Here is a 21,707-nt window from a genome sequence, read left to right as displayed (position 1 = left end):
CTTAAAATTATAATTAATATCCCTGACATACCTACTACTGGAGTCTTATCCCAATAGCATTGGCTTAAAATCTAAAAACTGTGAAAAATGCATCAAATTCTGTGAGTTAGTGTTCAAATAAACCTGACAACACAGAAGTTGAATGAATGAATGAATGAATGAGTGAATGAGTGAATAAAAATGTTCTACAGGACCTAAAAGATTCCAGGGATTTGATGGAAAACTCTGATGAGAGCAAATGGCCATTATAGTCTCTTCATCTCTTCCTTAGGCACAGGAGAGCACTAAAATTAAAAAAGAAAAGAAAAAAAAGAACAGCCTCATATTGGTTTCCTGGGAAGTCTTTGGAACTGGCTTATGCACACAGGTTATCAAATAGAGGCAAGCAGCATTCCTCCTATTTTACGTTCTTTCTTATTTTGTTGCCTAGAAAAATAACTATTGAATAGAACTTCCCAGTACAGATGCCTACAGGTAGGGGCATTCTCAACTGTTTTGTTGTGTAACAATCTATGGTTTCCCTTCTGTGCTTCACACGTTCCTTTCCTTATTCCCCAAATATGGTCTGGACATTTTCATCTCCGTATCCTGGAATGGCTTCCTTTCTTCTCTGCATCTCCTCATGGCTCCAGTGCTCTGCAGCTCTCAAATCCTGCATGTTCAATCTCTGATCTATATTCTCTTCCTCCCTCTTTTCTCTTGTAACTATTCTCTCCTCTTTCCCTTTTCTGTTCTGTCTTCTTTCTCTTCTCTTTTCTTTATGACCTTCCTTCTCTTTTCTTCCCTACTACTTTACTCATGAGGCAGGAGGCCAAGCAAAGGCAGACCTATGCCCTTCAGTTCAATGCTCATATAAGAGACCAAAGTCTCTGTGGCCCTTAGGTCAATTTAAAAAATAATAATAATTTAACTGTTGCAACTTTTATACCTGAGCCAGGCAAACCACATAATTGTCAAACCACTAAGTTAGAGATCAATCTCTGGCCTACTATTCAATGGCCTTGGAATGGAGCACCGTTATGCGTATATTAATGATGATATAATGCAATGGTGCAGCAGTCAGCTTAGATAGGGCTAGAGCTGAGGCCGATAACGATACATGCACACAAAGGGCTACTGTCGCGTGCCTTCATTAGGCATGCACAGTTTGTACTGTTCTCAATATATATCTTAAGTGTATTTTCATAATTTCCCCTTTGTCTTTCAGTCTTTAAGTTTACAACCTTTGAATTAAACTAATTTAAGCATGTCAGTTTGTCAAAGCTTTGATCCCAAACAGATATGGTGTCACCATTACATATATGCCCCTTGAGAGTTCTACATTGGCTATTACGCATGAGAAATGTTTCCCTTTTCTGAAATCAGAAAAAAAATCTTCAACTTTGTTTTCCACCAATTTCATCAGTTCGTCTCTTTCACTTAAATTATTAATCAGTCTATAATGTATTTTAGAATATATGATGTAATTAGCTACTTTTTTACATATCAAAAAGTACTTAGAAGTTCTAATGCCATTTATTCACTAAATGTTCTTTCTGATCTAGCTAATATGTACATTGCTTATAAATAAAATTTGGAAATTAAAAATTGTGCCTGTGTCTAGGATATCTAATCACAGCCATCAATCTATCAATTGACTCACGTGCAACAGGAAAAAAAAAAACAAAACTATTTTAATTCTTCAACTGTGATGGCATATTTAACACCAATTAAGGCAAATTCCTTCTAATATTAGTTTTCTATTTCTATGTCCCAAATTACCACAAACTTAGCAGCGTAACTTATTATCTAATGGTTCTGTGGGTATGTGATTTAGCATGGCTTACATGAGTCTTCTGCTGAGGGTTCCATAAGGCTGAAACCAACTCGTGTCTAGGCTGCATTCCCATCTGGGGACTGGAGTAGGGAAGAATTCATTTCAAAGCTTGTTTATATTATTCACAAGAACTCAGTTATGTGAACTTATGGGACCCAAGTCACCATTTTTTTGATTGCTGAAGGTCAGGTGGCTCTCAAGTCTTAGAGGTTACTCTCAGGTCCTAACCACATGGCCCAGTCTACAATGTGACCGTTTATTTATTTATTTTTTTGAATTAGCAGGAGAATCTCTGGCTTCAGAACTCTGTCTTGAAGAAGGGCTCAGAAGCTCCCTTTTTAAGGGCACACCTAATTAGTTCAGGCCTATCCAAGGTAATCTCCCTTTTGGGTAACTCAAAGTCAACTGATAAATAACCAAATCATGGGAGTGAAATCATATCATATTCATGACCCATCTACACTCAAGTAGAAGGAAATACACAGGATGTGTATATCAGGGGCTAGAGTTGTGGGTGTCATCTTAGAATTTTGCCAATCCCATTTCTTATTTTTTATTCACTCTAAAATATGTATTTATAGAATGTTACAGGGAAGATATTGTGGTAAAACATAATCCCTATCCTTAGAGCTATTTTATAGACTAATCTTATTCAAGATGTTTTGAGCTAGTCTTTCCATTTTTACTCCCAAATGAATCTTAAAGCTCTCTGTAAGTTCTTGATGAAATGTTCATTTTCATTTCAATCAAATCTATTCATTTAGAGAAAGTTTATGGCTTGCAGTTCTTGTCACACAGAAATACGGTTTTGTTTTACTACTGTAAAATGAATAATAGGGTACAATAGGAAGTTGTCCCTATTTTTTTCCCTATATCTATTTAAACATAACTTTGAGGAGGGACAAAGTCTACATACACGGGTATTTACTAGTTTTCTGTAGCTGCTGTTACAAAAACCACAAATTTGTTGGTAAACTATAGAAATATATTCTCTCCACAGTTCTTGAGACTAGAAGTCCAAAATCAATTTCACCAGGCTAAAATCAAGGTGTTGGTGGGACCACACCACCACCAAAGGCTCTAAGGGAGATGATGTTCTTTGCCTTTTTTAGCCGCTAGTGGCTGTCGGTATTCCTTGGTCACGTCGCTTCAATTCCTGCTTCTGATTTCCCATTATTTTTATTCTCTGTGCTTTTATCTTCTCCTTTTTACCTATATAAAATCTCCCTTTGCCTCTCTTAAAATGTCGCTGTGTGGCATTCAAGAAAAAGTCAAGTATCCAGTATAATCTCCCCCATTTCAAGATACTTAATTATAGCTGCAAAAATCCTTTTGCCTTATAAAGTAATAATGTATACTGGTTCCATGGATGAGGACCTGATATCATGGTGTGGCCATTATTCATCATATTACAGGAAATCTACTCATACACAAAATGAAAGATTCAGTGTGGTTTGTTTGATGGCACCATACAATTTTTCTAAGTACTGCTTCAGTATCAATTAATTGTGGTTAATCAAACAACAATTTACTGTGATGTCCACCAGAAATCCAACTACAATTGTACTAAACTAATAAATCCTTCATGAACACAGAGAACATGAAAGTATACTTTAAACTATTTAAAAACATAAAAAAGCAGATAAATTTAAACTGGCTTAGTAGACCACAGAAAACTAAGACAGAAAATACAAACTTTAAGCTGGCAGTAAGAGAAAACTGTTTGCAATTAGGACCGAAAAACACAGTTAAAGCTAAAAAACTTATGACAATAAGAATGGATACATGTGTTGCTAAAAACAAGAGTTAAGGGGGTACATGGGTGGCTCAGCTGGTTAAGCACTGACTTTGGCTCAGGTCATGATCTTGCAGTTATTGAGTTCAATCCCTACAATGGGCTCTGCCCTGAAATCTCAGAGCCGGGAGCCTGCAGCCCGCTTCAGATTCTGTGTCTCCCTCTCTCTCTCTGCCCATCCCCCACTTACACACTGTCTCTGTCTCTCTCTCAAACATAAATAAACATTTAAAAATTAATATAAAAGTAAGAGTTAAGATTGAAAATTGAAGTGATGAAATCTCATACTCCCTCATCCACCCAGACCTATGACTAAAGCTCTACTCCTTGGAAAGGTCTAATTATAGTTTCAAATAAACCTTGGACTGAGATTTTCAGACACAGTTGAGGTCAAGACCATAGAGAAAACACAAATTAACTACAAGCTGACAACATACCTTCCATAAATACAGCAGGCTGACTTGTGATCCTAAACATGAGTTTATTTTTTTTCAGTATATGAAATTTATTGTCAAATTGGTTTCCATACAACACCCAGTGCTCATCCCAAAAGGTGCCCTTCTCAATACCCATCACCCACCCTCCCTGCCCTCCCACCCTTCATCAACCCCCAGCTTGTTCTCAGTTTTTAAGAGCCTAGACATGAGTTTAGAAGATTTATTTATGGAGAAAATACCCACAGGAGTAAAAAAAAAAATTAATACAAAGCTTCCCAAGTATACAAAGGTCACCAGAAAAAGTCACTAGTATATGAAATGAAGATCAATACAAAGAAAAAAGAACTTAAAAGAAACAGGGTAGAGAGTGATGAAGGCACTCAAATAAAAGCAAGAATTAATGCACATGAAATCTAGAAAAAGATACTGTAATCATGAAATAAGAGCAAAATACAATAAAAATAGTCATTCGTACAACTTACAACTCTTTACATAAATTAACGACTCAACAGAAGCATTGGAAGTTAGAGTTGAAGTGGTTATCCAAAGGGCAAACATTAAAAATCAGACAGATGCCATGACAAGGAAATGATAATGAACTATAGTCATAGTCTAGGCACTGTAACATGTAAATAAGAGGAATTCTAAAAATTGGTGGCAGTAAAAATGGCAAGAAATATAATAAAGACACACTCAGACACACACATACACACAAAGGACCGATGGGCAGTGTGCCTACCACAATGTAGGGAAAAGATCCAGGAAGTCATTTTATTTAGAGATGTCATAAATGCCAAGACTAATATGAGTTAAAAGTATCCATGGATTTTTAAAAAGTCGTATTTAGTCCTGAATGGCATTGGGCTGTCAAATGGTAACCTGAAACCTAGAAAAAAATTTAGCAAGGCTTTTGATATTCTGAGAAAAACCAAGTCCAATCAAGAATTCTATACAAAAACAAAATGAGGATAAAGGTATCACTTTCACACATGCAAAATAATTTATTTTCCATGTGGTGTTCTTCAAGAAACTACTGGAATAGTTTTTTCCATCAAAAAGAGTTAGCAAAGCCAAGAAATCTAAATATTAGAATCTAGGAAAAGGAGAGAAACAAAGGGAATCACCATGACAGAGAGAAGTGAGATTCCAGGAAGATGATGTTTCATCAGGTCCGAGGCTACCTTTTCAAAAATAAGCAGGAAACAGAAGAAAGAGTTCTGTTGTCTTTAAAGTGTTGGTTTTTTTTTAAACATTTATTTATTTTTGAAAGACAGAGAGAGAGAGAGCGCGTGAGAGCGGGAGGGGCAGAGCGAGAGGGAGACAGAGAATCCCAAGCAAGCTCCAGGCTCTGAGCTGTCAGCACAGACCCTATGTGGGGCTCGAACTCCAAACCCTTGGATCACGACCTGAGCTGAAGTAAGGACGCTTACTGACTGAGCCACTCAGGCGCCCCCTGTTGTCTTTAAGAAGAATAGAATATTGATGGTCTACTTGGTCTGTTAGACTATGCTGAGATTTTAACTCTTAAAAAAAGTTTGGATGTAGATGTTGATAGGCTTATAAAAATTAAACAAGTGGTGGGGCTCCTGGGTGGCTAAGTCGGTTGAGGGTGCAACTTCAGCTCAGGTCATGATCTCCTGGTTTATGAGTTTTAGCCCGGCATTGGGATCTGTGCTGATAGCTCAGAGTCTGGAGCCTGCTTTGGATTCTGGGTCTCCCTGTCGCCCTGTCCCTCCCTCACTCATGCTCTCTCTCTCTCTCTCAAAAGTAAATAAACATTAAAAAATAAACAATTGGCAACATTAAACAATTATCAACTTCAGAGAAAATAAATATTTATATTAAGAAAGGATAAGTATAACATGTTACATGGTTCCATTCCAAATAATATTTATATAATTCTGGAAACATAAACAGCAATATTGAGACATATAAAATTTAAAATATATTAGCAGTTGGGAGAAAAGCATGTATCTGAGTGTATCGGTAAGTGTATGTGAGGGAAAGAAAAAGAAAAGAGGAGGTATGGTTATAAGTGATCAAAATATTAATCATTTTTTTTGAGAAGTCATTTGATAATATCTAAAATATTTAAAAATAGCATGATTAGCTTTTTTATTTATAAACACGGAGGTGATTACCAAAATAAATTTTGTCACAGTTTGAAAGTGGTTACCAATGAGAAATAAAAACAGGTTTTAAGGTGGAGAAGGTAGATGAAAGAATATCACCAGTTTTAATAAAGATTTTTATGGAAATATTGACTTCTTAAAATATATGTATACATATAATTTTAAAATGATGTTTTTTTGCACCCATTCATTTTCTCACTCAATAGCTCTGTTGTGGATGTTTTTTCCCTCAGCCCTACAGTCCATTGTAATTGTGGTTTCTGTTGTATTGTTAATCAGTCCCCTTCTACGTATAATTATTTTCTGATTTTTGTACTTTAACTGAAACTACATAGTGGTCAAAATCAAATTAATGTCCCAACACCAGTGTTTTACCAAGTGTGTGTGTGTGTGTGTGTGTGTGTGTGTGTAACCATTCATTCATACACTCATTCATTCATTTATTCATTACAATATTTATTAGTTGACATTTATTAATGGACTAATATGAATTCAATATAGTGCCAAATATTCTGGTCTCATAGCCAATAATGCAATTACATTAACTTACCTTGTTTTTTTGTTTGTTTTCCCTTTTTGAATTTCTGAAATGCTTTTAGTATGCTCACCCTAATATACTACTGGGTGTCCTAATGTTTCCCTTTACTTTTTTTTTTAAAGGCATACATCTCAAAATCTCAACATTTTCAACTTCTGCAGAAATTTAAACATCATTTCTCAAGTAATCCCAGAGTACTTTATTTAGCATAGAATAGGTTAATCTTATATGCTTGGTTATTATGAAAACAAAGCATGTTTGGAATATATAAAAAAATTACATTCATGACAATGATTATCAAAAGCCCGTGTCCTTTAACAATAATCCTAGGGAAAGCAAGTAGTAAAATCTGAAGGTGTGATATGGATATTTGCATATAGGACTTCAAAATCCTAAGATCAGATTTCTATTTTCCCACATATGTGCCCACATATGAGATGTTTATATATTATCATTTCCAAACAAATATTAAGTCATGTATTTGACCTAGTGAACCAAAAACCAAATTAACTAACCTATAATAAAGACAGAAATATATAGTAAGTTTAGATAACTGTATCCACACATTCAAATTACACTCTAGGTTATCCTGTAGAGAGGCAGAAAAAATGACTGCCTGATGTTTTGATTTCAGGAGTGACTTTAAGAATTTTAACTTTTAACTTCTGAGAATCCCCATTGAGAAATATATTATCTGCATCCAATAATCCCTATGTGTGTTTTCCCTGGATTATAGTTCTGGTAATGTCTAAAATCAAATAGCTATAACAGAGATAAAACTTTAGGCTTTACCATTTATTTATATCTCAATATAAATGAACTTATTAGATTTATTTCTTCATAAATTGATAGGGTAAAACACCGCTGACAATGAGAAGGGAAGAATACTAACATCTACTTTCTACTAGGAACTTTATATACAACTTCGATAATTTAAAAAAATATTTCTGTGAAATCTATTTTATTCCCATTTTTACAGAAGAGTAAGACTTAGTGATTTGTTCAAAGTCATAATAAAAAATTGAGGTTTCAGAGATTTAAGGTCTCAAATGCCAAAGCCCATACTTGTGTATAACTGTTCTATGTATATGAATAAAATGAGCCCAAAGTCTATACACAATAGAATCTTCATTTTTTTTTTCTTAATGTGTCCTTTCATGTTGATTTACAGACTATTTGTGAATGAAGGGGTTGGCAACACAAAGGCCAAAACAGGCACTGTGGATATCATACGGAAACTTTACCTAATTTATCATTCTTTCAAGTCCAATATGATGCAGCTATTTATAACTACAAATATATTTACAGATACACATATTTAGTACCAGACAATTACATACATTATTTTTTTTCAATAATCATTTATCACAATATAGAGGACGTTTATTAATGAGGAATATCTCAAAGAAAAGGAAGAGGGCCTTGGATTCTTTACAGGCAGATAAACAAGGAAAGCATTGGCAATGGTCATGGGAGTTAAGAAAAGGAAAGGTAATGGAGAGGACTAACGATGAGAACAGGGTAGTCCTTTCCTGTTTGCTTTTTTCCTTGAAAGACAACAGGGAAATACTGGGGAACAAAAAAAAAAAAAAACACAAAAAAACACACAAAAAAACAAACAAACGTTTCCTAGAACATAGGATACTTAGCTAAATTCAACACTGCATACAGACACGGAGACACCCAGAGCTCTAACACATAACCTCGTTAACATTGAACATTTTAACAACGAAAGATAATCTGATTTTTCCCTATTCTTTAATCTTATCCTTTTGTTGTTTTACTATGACAACTTTTATGAACATACTTCTTTTATGAGAGCTCTAGAGAAAACTGAAGAGGTAGAAATGTTGCAGTGGCAGCTGTGTTGATAATATGGTACAAGTTGTGTCAACGACAGAACATTTTCAAGAGATCTATTTGCATAAAATACAAGTGTTTTCAGGACGCCCTTGGTGATGAGAATTTTTGGGTTTTTTTTGTTTTGTTGTCAAGTGTTCTGTGCTTCTTATCTCAACTGTTTTTCTAATATTCTGATGAGCCTTTCATTCGACTAAGGAAATGATTTCCCATCCTTGCTTTCCTTGCCTGTTCCCTCCTTAACCACTGTAATCTGAAGATGATACGTACTCCACTTCGTATGGCAGTCTCGCACAGAGATTGAAAGGCAACTGTGCTTAAAAAAAATTATAAAGTTTCAGAATAACTTGATTTTTTTTTTGCATGTGAATGTTAGTTTTCTGAACCAAAACCCATTTTCTCCCATTTACCCCCATACTCAGACTGCACATTGAAAACTGAAACCACACCTTTTTCTTTCTACATTCACACAACTTGGCTTTTCTTCTGTCATCAGTAACATGACTTCATTTTTCTAGGGCTCTGCTGTCCAGAAAAATATTTGATTGCTCATTATAGGGACTACCTGAAAGATCCATCAATTCGTTAATGGCAAATATCAATAGTTTCTGTCCTAAGATTCTTTAAATCCCTCAGCTCAAAATCTTTGCCTTGCTGTTTCCGCAAATCCTAAACTACTGCATTGTGATGATCACCCAATCCCACTCAAGTTCTCGCATTGAAAGTTCTGCCATAACCAAACTTCCAATTCCCAACGAATCCCAACCTTAACTTAGCTTACCTTACCTTAAGGTACTGCCAAAGATTTGCAAGGCGGCAGTCAGCCTTACCATAATAACTTAGCTGTGTTTTATCAACAGGTTGTGTTGATGATATTTGGGAGGCCAGCCTCTGACTATTTGATGGTGCGCACTAACACTGTTGGAAAAAAATAAGTTAAGTTTAAGAACTCACATGGAATGTTGTATAACTTCCATCTCAACTTAGCCATAATGCCATGTACACAGAAACAGTATTTAGAAAGACAAATTTCAGGACTTCTCAGTCATTTAGCCATACTGTGAAAGAGATTATCATATCCTTTCTCTAAAACTATTATGATATAAGGGGAGAGTTGTGAAAATAGAAAATAATTAATAGTCTGAACCAATAAACGCATTTCATCTGGCCCTCCCACTACCATTTCAATTCTATTTACTATCTAATTAATAGTTGTGCAAATTTAGGAATGTCACTCAGCCTTTACACATCATTCGCATTACATGTAAAATGAAAATAACAACATTCCTGGCTCGCAGGATTGATTAAATTAAGCCTGTGCTTTACACATAGAAAGGCCTTGTCATGTTTGAATTTCTTTTTAAAATAAGAACAAAGTGCTTAACTTGTATTCACATCCCCCCCCCCATTTCTTTTTTCATTTTTGTGAAAGAAAACTATGAAATAACAACACTCATAAAGGTAAATCAGAATCATTTTTTGTTTTTACTATTTAAAAAGTAGGGGCGCCTGGGTGGCGCAGTCGGTTAAGCGTCCGACTTCAGCCAGGTCACGATCTCGCGGTCCGTGAGTTCGAGCCCCGTGTCAGGCTCTGGGCTGATGGCTCGGAGCCTGGAGCCTGTTTCCGATTCTGTGTCTGCCTCTCTCTCTGCCCCTACCCCGTTCATGCTCTGTCTCTCTCTGTCCCAACAATAAATAAAAAACGTTGAAAAAAAAATTTAAAAAAAAAATAAAAAAAATAAAAAAATAAATAAATAAATAAAAAGTAAAACCCATCCAAAAGGTGACAAATCTGGGAAGAATACCTAAAAAGGAGAAAAATAGAAAGAATCAAAAAGGAAGAAGACATATTAAGATGAAATAGTGGCTTTTACTCTGCCGTTCATCAATTTGTACCCCCATGAAACTTCTTATCCCATATACACACAGAAGGAGAGTGGATGAGCAGGTAGAGTTGATAAAACCCCCAAAATAATTATGGAACACCGAGAAGTGTATGAAAGAAAATACATTTTCAAACTGCAGAGGTCTGAAATCAGAAGAAATATTTATGGTAAGTTAAGCGTTAAATTAAAAAAAAAAAAAGCAAAACTGTAACACTCATACAGGTATAAAATGAATAGAAGTTAAATATGTTTTTTAACTCATTAATAAGGAAACTGGTAAGATGTTATATCCAGTTCAAAGGAGAATCCAAATATCGCCAAGTTTACAGATCAAGAATATTGAAATGAATGTGCAAATAGAAGCAAAACTGGCTTTTCCCACAGGTTAAGAGAAATCACTAGAGCCTCTATCAGACAGAATTCATTTGCATGTCTACAGACTATAATTTACATTTCTATATTTTATCTGCCATATAGGGGTTGTAAAACAACTCAGGGTCAATGAAAGACTCAATCAAAGAAACATGAATGGAATGTTCTAGATAATGCATAAATTTATTGAAGCACAAATTGTTCCTATAGATCCTCCTACTTAATTCAAAAACAATCTCAAAAAAGATTATTATAGACCATATAAGTGCCACCTAAGTCTTAGTTTACCACTTAGGCTGTCTTAAATTTGCTTTGTGGGATGGTTTTAAAGGAACCTCAGATTAGATTTTTATTTTATTTTATTTTGTTTTATTTTTTTTTTAATTTTTTTTTAACATTTATTTATTTTTGAGACAGAGAGAGAGAGAGAGCATGAATAGGGGAGGGTCAGAGAAAGAGGGAGACACAGAATCCGAAACAGGCTCCAGGCTCTGAGCTGTCAGCCCAGAGCCCGATGTGGGGCTTGAACCCACGGACCGTGAGATCATGACCTGAGCGAAGTCGGATGCTCAACCGACTGAGCCACCCAGGCGCCCCACAGATTAGATTTTTAAGAACCCCAATTGTTTGCTATCCTGAGCCCAGAAAGCCAATCCTGAAAAATTCTCTCCATGAGATTTGACCTATAGTGCCTATAACTTTGAATGATTTCCTTGCTCTAAGTTCCCCAAAAGATTCTAATGTGCCTCACCTTCCAGAGATGACCTCCCTTACAATGACCCTGCAACCCATGTACCAGGTCAATTTTCCTGGGTATATTTTTTTAAATATCGACTCCATAAAATCACACTTAGTTCCTTTAAAGTGGCTGAACAGAAATGATTGAATGTGCCTCATTTTCAAATTCAACATTCCAGGAAAGGCCTAGTTATATAACCATGTTCCCAGTTATTCCACAGTGAACAATTATACCTTAGTAAACAGAAGGACAGAGTCTAAATGGATTTATGAAAATAACTTAACTGCCATATAAAGGAAGAAAATTCAATACAATTTTTTGAATTCTTGGGAGAGGATGGAGGTTGTCAAGGAATCAGATATTATTTTTCAAATATTTCACTTCTGTTTTCAAAGCAGACTCTACTGGGTGTAGGAGAAGAAAATAGTTTTCCTTCTACCTTTCTGAACTCTCAGTTGAGACCCCTTTTAAAAAAACCAATTAACAAGAGAAAAACAAGCAGAAATGTTTTAACATGTATCTCTCATGTATACATGGGTGACACCCAGGGGAAAATGACTATAAACCTTGAGGTGGTTTATAATTCAGATTTAAATACCATCTTATATGGAAAGGGGAGGGAGCATGTGGTCTACTCAGAGCATAATAAATGATTTTTAGAAAAAATGAATGGTTCCTTAGAAGAATAGATGAGAGGTATGATAGTAAAGTAATTAAGCAAGGATACTATTAGACGGAGGTGGCTCTAATGCCTCGGCAGTCTCCATAAGAAGACCAAAACTTAAGCCAGAGTAAATTGCTGTAAATGTCCCAAGATTAAAAAATCAAAATCTAAGAATGACCAGTCACAAATAGCCAACTAGACTTTTCCAAATAAGGCAACTGCTTAACTCTAGCCAAATATTTTCCTTGCTTTGCTCTACATTTGGCCTATAAAAGCCTTTCCCTTAATTCTTGTTGCTGGAGCATTCCTAACCACTTTCAGTTTGGTGTTGCTTGATTCAAACTGATGTTTGCTCATATAAACTCTTAAGAATTTTAACGTGCCTTGGGGCGCCTGGGTGGCTCAGTTGGTTAAGCGTCTGACTTCTGCTCAGGTCATGATCTTATGGCTCGTGAGTTCGAGCCCTGCGTTGGGCTCTGTGCTGACAGCTCGGAGCCTGGAGCCTGCTTCAGATTCTGTGTCTCCTTCTCTCTGCCCCTTCCCAACTTGTGCTATGTCTCTTAAAAAATAAATAAATGTAAAAAATAAAAAAAAAGAAAGAATTTTTATGTGCCTCAGTTTATTTTTTAACAGTAGTCTGACACAGAGTTTCTCTGGGTGTCTTCTAATCTCCTCTCTTGGAATAAGCATCGATCTTCCCTGGTTGATGGAAGTCCAGGGAATTTATGACAATTGAGTTCTTCTTGAAGGATCCGTTTTTAGGCAGATAAGAAGAGTTCAGAGAATGTCTCTCCATGCTTTTGTTTTTCAAGTGCCTACAGCTCAAAATAATTAACATATCAAAGCAACATATTTTGGGGTGGTGAGGGGAAACAAGATACATGACCCAAAATATGCCATTTGGCATGTTGATTACTTTGAGCCAAGGGGTGATTAAGACCCAGCAGACTCCAGAAACTTTTACCTCTCCCTTAACTACCTTAAAGAATTTGGATAAGGGGCCTGGCCCCCCAAAAGAGCTCTTACTAGAGATTAATTTTTATCTGAAAGCTCTATCTGTATGGGAGGGTAAACATCTAATTACCAAACACATGCTCTTCCTATGGTCTTGTGAATTACTCATTCCCCTCTGAAGCCCTAGGCCCCTATCCCATTCCTTAGCTCAGGATGATATATAAGCATCAACTGACAACTTGTTCTTGGGTCTCATATTTTTTTGAGGGGCTCTTGTGCATACAAAATTATTTTTTTTCCAGTTACTTGTCCTGTGTCAGTTTGATTAATAGACCACCCAAAAGAACCTAGAATGATAGAGGATGATTTTCCTCCCCTACAGTCCCATATTCTGCTATTCTGTGTAAGCAATGGTTACCTTAAGAAGAAAGGGCTTCCTAATACACAGAAAGTAGGCTATTAAAACAGCATCAATGATATTTCAAATAAATAACATTTCCCTTGCCAGTTCAACCAGTCCTAAATCATTCATTTTCTTGTTTTTATTTGTTGAAAGTTGATTTATTTATTTTGAGAGAGAGAGAGAGTGAGAGAGAGAATGAGAGAGCAGGGGAGAGGCAGAAAGAGAGGGAGAGAGAATCCAAAGCAGGCTCCGCACTGTCAGCACAGACCCGACCCGGGACTCTGTCTCACTAACAATGAGATCGTGACCTGAGACAAAATCAAGACTTGGGCACTTAACTGACTGAGCCACCAGATGCCCCTATTTTCTTATATTTAAAATGTATTGTTAGTTAACATCCATCTCCTCATATAGTTACAAAATGTTTTTCCTTGTGATGAAAACTCTTACTATTTACTATCTTGGCCATTTAGAAATGTAGTATACAGCAGTGTTAAATATAATAATCGTTTGTACATTACATCCCCAGTACATATAATTCGTTCTTAACATGCTAGATTTTGGGTCAATAGTCTCATACGGCCACCTGGAAGACTAGAAAGAACTCTGACTCAATCCACTGGTACATCATCAAAAGCCTAAAATGAAGAGTCTACTTTTTGAAGTATAAATATTTTGAAGAACCCAGAGAAGTCTTTTTCCACGGGGCTCTGGGACAATGCTTCTCTGGGCAATGCACAATCTCTGGCAGGTAGCTGATGTAAGAAACTTCAGACAGAAATCAGAATGAAATACTTGTAAATGAGACTTAAAATGACTGGTGAATTTACTAGTAGTTATTACTAAATTTGAAATTCTGACAAGAGATTATAGGGGGAAGAATTATTTTTGCTACTGCCCATCTAGATTTCTGGCTGGGACTGTCTAAACTGGCATGATCAAAGTCAGAATAACAAGAGAAAAACAAACAGAAGTTTATTAGCATATGTATCACCCTTACCCATTGGAGTACCCAGATTAATAACTCAAAGGGGTGGTTAGAACTTGGTTTATGTAACATTTCAGGCTAACACAACGGAAAAGGAGTTTGGGGCTTCTGGGCAGGAGGAAGTAGGTTATGAGAAGAAGACCAGGAATAATATGGTAAACAAAGCTTGTTTAGTTATGTTAGTTAGGTTTGTAATACAGATTTAAGTCAATGACTTCTCCATTGATAAAATTCCTCTTCTCCCTGGTGTGGGATCTGGAGACACCTTTTACAAAAGGAAATTTCCTTTACAAGCACACAACTAATACTCTGTTTTTGGAGCTTTTCCTCTGTCGGCTGGTTCTCAATGGCCTTTAGCTAAAAATCATCCACATGCCAAAGCAGCTTACTTTGGGATGGCATATTCTGGCACTCTTCAAAATCATAATAAGAATGATGAAAGATCAGTAACAAAAATAGTTGTAATTTCTGTGTCATGCTAACAAGATGATAAAATTATTCTAAATACACACACACACACACACAACAAGTTTTAGACAAAATGTGTATGAGCATAATGATTGAGACTATTACCAAATAAAATAGTGAGTGCTACATCTGATTTTTAAACTGGGCAAGCATAATTTTTAGATGAAACAATAATGGAATTAGACATATAAAAATCAATCAAAAGTCATTCTATGCCATGAATATAGCAATCATATGTTTTAAAATACGTCAAGATTATCAAATACCAGAATTATCTTTATTGTCTAAAACTTCTTTAGGTAAGTCTGATGAGTTGCGAACCACTTGCCAAGAAGATACTGGTTTCAAATTATAAGTAAAGTTAAAGCCAAGTTAATATTTATTAACATTCTGAAGAGGTTTAGGACATGCTGCCTCAAAATATGGCTCTTTGGCATCCTGAATATCTTGAACATCAGGAATTTGAGTAAACTGAAGAAGCAGGAGCTAAATCTCCCACATAAAAAGTACCCACCATGTCCCACTGGGAGGAAGAAAGACATTCCTATCACAGAGACAGGAAATCTGGAGGTGAGACATCTGTAAAAACTGACCTAGTTAATCTAACCCGAATCTTCCTAGCTACCTTCTTCACCATTTCCAAGGCAAGCCCAGACTTTTCTGTCTCGCAAATTCTTTACAAATTCATAGTTTCTTTGTCTAAAAGGTATAAAATCTTCCTGACCTGGACACTTCCTTCAGTTTTCATTCTCTTGTGATCTCTCATGTACAGAAAAAATTTAACAAAATTTGTGTATGTTTGTCCTGCTAATCTGCCCTTGCCAGTTTACTTTCTAGACCAGCCAGGGACCCGAAGAGGGTTAAGGAAAGTTTTTCATCTATAATATTCATGGCTGATAACACTATACTGATGTCTAAAATCATCATACCAAACGTCACCAGGAATCTGATAAATATAGAAAAACTACAAAATAGTATTTCACCATTTTTCATGAGTTTGGTATACATCGTAAGAACTGAGTAACTTGACAAATTGTTGAGAACTTAACAAAACAATATAATTTCTGAAATACTTATTTTAATGATATATTATCTATATAATTTAAAATAAATGAATGAATAAATAAATAAATACATAAATAAATAAATAATTTAACCTAAAAAAGTCTGAGCATTTCTCCTGAGTTGTCAGCTCTTTCTATGCAACTCATCAGTAAACACATATCAAATAAACCTAACTGTATTTAGTAGCTCTTTTTTAAGGTTAAAGAATAAATCGTTATAAATTTGCAGAAGTCATATGAAATATCTCAAAGATAGCACGAAGTGCAAAAGACATCCCTTAAATTTTAATGAAATTGAACTGAGTTAAATAATTAGAATCCAGTTTGGAGCAGCAGAAATCAACAAGTTGTCAGAAGATAGTGGAATATTTATTAATATAGGATTATGAATGCCTAATAATACTTTGTTAACTATTTAGTGTAATGTCTATAAAACATTTAAAAATAAGCGCCAAAGAAAATATTATTGTAGAGACATTAGTTCGTTCATAAGTAAGGAATCTTTGTTTCCTTAAAGAATTAAGGCCATAAGTTTAAAGACATAAAGATCAAATCTTTGCTATGTAGAGAGATGACACAGAAAAAAGACCTTAAGTTCATATTTTAGAAAAAGTCAGTGAACAATAAACCAAGGAAATCTATCATATTTTGCTGCATCACTTAGTAACTGGTCAACCTACACATTTTAGAATATCATTTCTGGCCTTAGAACCTATTGGGTTGCAAATGAGTATGGACGAGAGAATCATGAGGTATACTTAGTCTTGACTAAAATGAAAAAGTATGAGCATTCTCAACCTGTTCTCAACATTCTTTCAAGAGACTTTTAATGACCTAAAACCTGAAGTCTTAGACCTCTGGAAGAGAAATTATAGAATGTCAGCCACTGAAACTCAATGGAAATAATTTCATAAGGTATTGTGAACAACTATCTCAGCCATAAAATTCCAAGAAGTGAATCCTAAGATTCATGTTTCTAAATTACAGAGACACAAATAAATTTAAAATGTTTAGAAGAGCATCTGAACTAAATACCTCAAATTGGAGATGCTTACACAAAATATTTTGGAATCACTGTCAGAAGACTGCTAAACTAAGACCTTTGCATGAAGCTAATGACAGCACAAATTAAACAGCTTCCCCCCTAGATCTTTGCAGCAAGACTATCTATATGCCAAGAGTTATAAATTAGCATATTCTCTTTCTTCTGGCACTTTAACCTTTTAACCTATTTCTTTCCATTTAGCTGAAAGTGAAATTACAGTATTACTTGCTGATTTAGATTAGAATAGATTTTATGATATTAGGTTTCTGATAACTTAATTCTAATTCCTTAAACTTATTGAGGGAGAGGACCTTAAAATATTGTAATATTATTCTTCATTCTTCCCAAAATGTACACCAAGAGATTCTCACACATTGTAGCTACAACTTTATATCTTGTGGCTGTTCTTGTTAATACCTACTACCAGATTTCTCTGGATAAAAATCTAGTCTCCGTTCATCTAAACACTTCAGAGAATCATTTACTTTCCACTGGACACTTCTGGTAAATGAAACTGTCCCGCTTTATTAATTCCAACATTTAGTCATGTTAAAACTGGACAAGAAATAGCAAAATGTATCTACAAGAAATAATTAGAGAGCTGTTTATGGGGGCCAAAGAGACAGCAGTGTTGAGAACATATACTGGGCTCTGTTTTTTGTATCAGTATATTTATTTTTCTTAGATATTCTCCATCTCTACTCAGGGAATTTTCCCTTCCCAAGAAATAAGTAGGTGGAATGAATACACCTGTCACAATAAATAACATCTATATTTAACAGTTTTATCCCATTAGACTACTATGTCTTATACACACATCAAAACTTTACTTGTTTACCACACACAACCCTGACTTGTACCTAGGGAGTAAATTATTAAAGTTTTTCAGACAATCAAGAATCCTTAACACCACCCCTCTACTCCCTAACCTCCAACCCCTGCTCTTGCTGCCCAATTTTATATTGTTAGATTGTGTCTTAGAACCACACACACAAAAATGTCTCTCTGGGTAATTACTCAGAGTACTAAATTTCTAACTCTTTACACTCTTAAATCATTTGGCATGATAATTCTTGCAATCAGAATATTCAAATTTGTACAAAGTGGTCAGAAATTTATCAGTAACTGAGCTGATATCACAAATGATCCCATGTCCTAAGATTCAAGGCAGACTGACACTGTAAACCACAGAGTTGGTTATCTTCGGGACAGAGTTAGTTATCTCACCTGCCGAGTCTTCTGGGCAAAAACGGGACACCGTCCTCCACCCCCAACCATTTGCCCAGGCCTCTGGGGCCGGGAGCTGCCTTACTGTAACCCTGAGTGGAGGAGGGTAGGGGTCCATGAGGTGTGGATATGGATATGTTTTTGTGGTTTTTAAATTTTATTTATTTATTTTGAGAGAGAGAGAAAGCACACAAACAAGAAAGGAAGGGGCAGGGAGAGAGGGAGAGAGGGAGAGAGAGAATTGCAAGCAGACGCTGCACTGATGTGTGGCTTGAACCCACAAACTGTGAGATCATCACCTGAGCTGAAATCAAGAGTTGGAAGCGTAACCGACTGGATATGGATATCCTCCCAGACACAGTTGATAGGTGGCATTAGCCATACGACTTACGGACAAAACAGGAGCTGTGAGCCTCCGACATCCAGGTCATCTGGGTACTTCTCATCACAGAGACTCTCCGGTGCACAGGCGACCTTAGGTAGAACTCTAGAGATCTTCTGGGGGAAGTGTACCCACCTGCATCATCTGTATCACATGAGGCTTCAGTCAGCTATTCTCTGAGCTGCTACTGATGTTTAGCTCGTCCCAAGCTAGAACCTCCCTCCCCGCGCGCCACCTTTTTTGAAAATTTTTATTTTAAGTAGGCTCCATGGACAACCTGGGGCTGGAACTCAAGATGTGGATATTGAGTCACATGCTTCACTGGCTGAGCTTGCAAGCACCCCATCCCTTCTCCTTTTTATGGACCATGAACTTCCTCTAACACACCCAAGTTCACATAGTGCCCCATAGGGGTTCTCTAACTTTGTCCTGTTTGCCTTCCCAGGAAACTGATGTTCAACCCAACAGAGCCAGTTTGGGCATTAGCCAAGATCAAAAAGAAAAAAAAAAAAAAAAAAAAAAAAAGGAAAAGAAAAGAAAAGAAGAAAAGAAAAGAAAAGAAAAGAAGAAAAGAGAAAAGAAAAGAAAAGAAAAGAAAAGAAAAGAAAAGAAAAGAAAAGAGAAAAACAATTTGGTCAATAGTGTTGACACTATTTGCTAACCTGGATGGTTTCTTTGCCATCACTAATATTTTGTATTGTACTTGGTTAAAAAATTGAGCAAGTAGAAAACTCCATCTCTAAACTGGCTTTCCGAGGTAGAACATATGGACTCTGGAAAATGTTTACTTGGCCTGGGCTCACCAATTTAGCATCATAGCTTTGTAGCATTCAACCGAATCCAATCATTGTTCTGGTTTCAGTGAATTGCAGCCATTAATTGTTTATTTATTGTCCCAGGAAAAATGAGATTTCACCATTGAAAATTTTCCATCAATCCTTAGAATATCAACCAATCCAAAACCCGTCTGTGCCTCCGATAGTCCATGCTAAGAACTTCTGACAATAAACTTCTGGCAGTAAACATAGCAATGAAACTTATATACTCACTTTGTCTAAAATGGCGTCAACAGAATTATCTCTGTTGTCTTTCTTACTTGACCAAGTAAATTAAATTCAGCTTGCTTAGGGGCACCTGGGTAGCTGAGTTGCTTAAACATCTGACTCGGTTTGCTCTCTGGTCATGAGCTTGCAGTTTGTGGGTTGGAGCCCTGAATTAGTGCAGAGTCTGATTGGGATTCTCTCTTTCTCCCTCTCTCGCTGCCCCTCCCCTGCTCATGCTCTCTCTTTCTTTCTCTCAAAATAAATGAATAAACTTAAAGAAAATGCAGTTTGCTTATATCATAATGTACGGTAGGGGCTCTCCTATGATTTCGGTGATCAACAAGAATAAATTGAGCACCTGCATTGTATCACTAAATAGCATATTCCATACAAATTTTAGGATTTATTTATTTTTTCTATTTCTGTGAAAACTCAACCTGGAATTTTCATAGGGATTGCACTAACTATAGGTCAACATTGATTTTTCCAATCCAAGAATATGGGATATCTTTCCTGTATTCGTGTCTTCAGTTTGTTTCATCAGTGTCTTATATTTTCCACTGCACACTTCATGCATTTTCTTGGTTCAATTTATTCCTAAGTATTTTATTCTTTTTAATGTTATTGTCGATGGGACTGTTTTCTTAATTTGTCTTTCAGCTAGTCTGTTGTTACAATATTTTTGTATGTTGGTTTTGTATCTTGCAACTTTACTGAATTTGGTTTTGGATAAATAAATACCAAGGATCTAATGTATAGTGTGGTGACTATAATTAATAATACTGATTTAATATACTTGAAATTTGCTGAGATTAGAGCATAAGAATTCTCATTACACACGCAAAAGAGTTAATTATGTGAGGCAACAGATGTATTAATTAACTTGATTGTGGTAATCATTTCACAATGTATACATATATCAAATCATCATGTTGTAGATTTTAAATATACATAATTCTATTTGTCAATTACTCCTCAAAAAAGCTGGAGAAATAGCATCTTCTCCTTAAACTATGAAGTTTCATTCACATTGTAAGAAAAGGGTAATTTTAAAATTCTCAATTTATTGCTCTTTGACCAGATATTTTCCAGTATATATAAATTAGAATATTCCTGTAATAGTAGCTTTTGAATCAGAATTATTAAAGACTTCTAGGAATTGATTCTATCTGTTCAAGTTCACCAAGATGTGAATATCACTTTAAATTATTTTGCTTAAATTATATCATTATATGATCATAGTTAGCATGAAGTAAAATGCCCAAATCTCATATTTGGGCCTCCTGCTAAAAGAAATATTACTGAAAAATGTAAAGTTGCTTTACCAGTTGAAAACCAGATATATATGGCCATTTACTAAATTTACATGGCAAGTGGCTATTCTTCCTTCCTTTAGTGCTTGAGCTGTTTACAGACAGTAGTAGAGATAAACTATTAGTAATTGCTATGATAATCAGCTACTTAATTTGATTAGGTAGTGATGAAAAAGATAAGAGTTGATGAACCAATTTGAGGACTTTTCATGTTGGACAAGTGGTAGTAAATGATAATAATAATAATAATAATAATAATAAAATAAAGCCCTAATGAAACTGTGTTTAGATGACCAAATCTAGTGTCCAGTGAAGACATATATTGACCTTACTTTTGGAAAATCGTGCTGTACTGATTAATTGAAGATTGTCTGGAAATGAGTTTTAACAAAGGTTTCTTTCTTTTTTTTTTTTCAGTTAAAACTTCACTTAAAGTTCATTTAATGTAAAAAAAAATACATCAACAATTTTAAATGAAAATTTAATAGACTGCTTAGTAATAATTGAAATATACATTTTGATAAATGGCTATTACATTAAATGTCCCCAAACAGCCTGGTTGGATATGCTTTTGTAAATGT

This window comes from Panthera uncia, chromosome B1 (genome assembly GCF_023721935.1).
Source record: "Panthera uncia isolate 11264 chromosome B1, Puncia_PCG_1.0, whole genome shotgun sequence".
In the NCBI taxonomy this organism is placed as follows: domain Eukaryota; kingdom Metazoa; phylum Chordata; class Mammalia; order Carnivora; family Felidae; genus Panthera; species Panthera uncia.
This window is presented reverse-complemented; position numbering follows the sequence as displayed.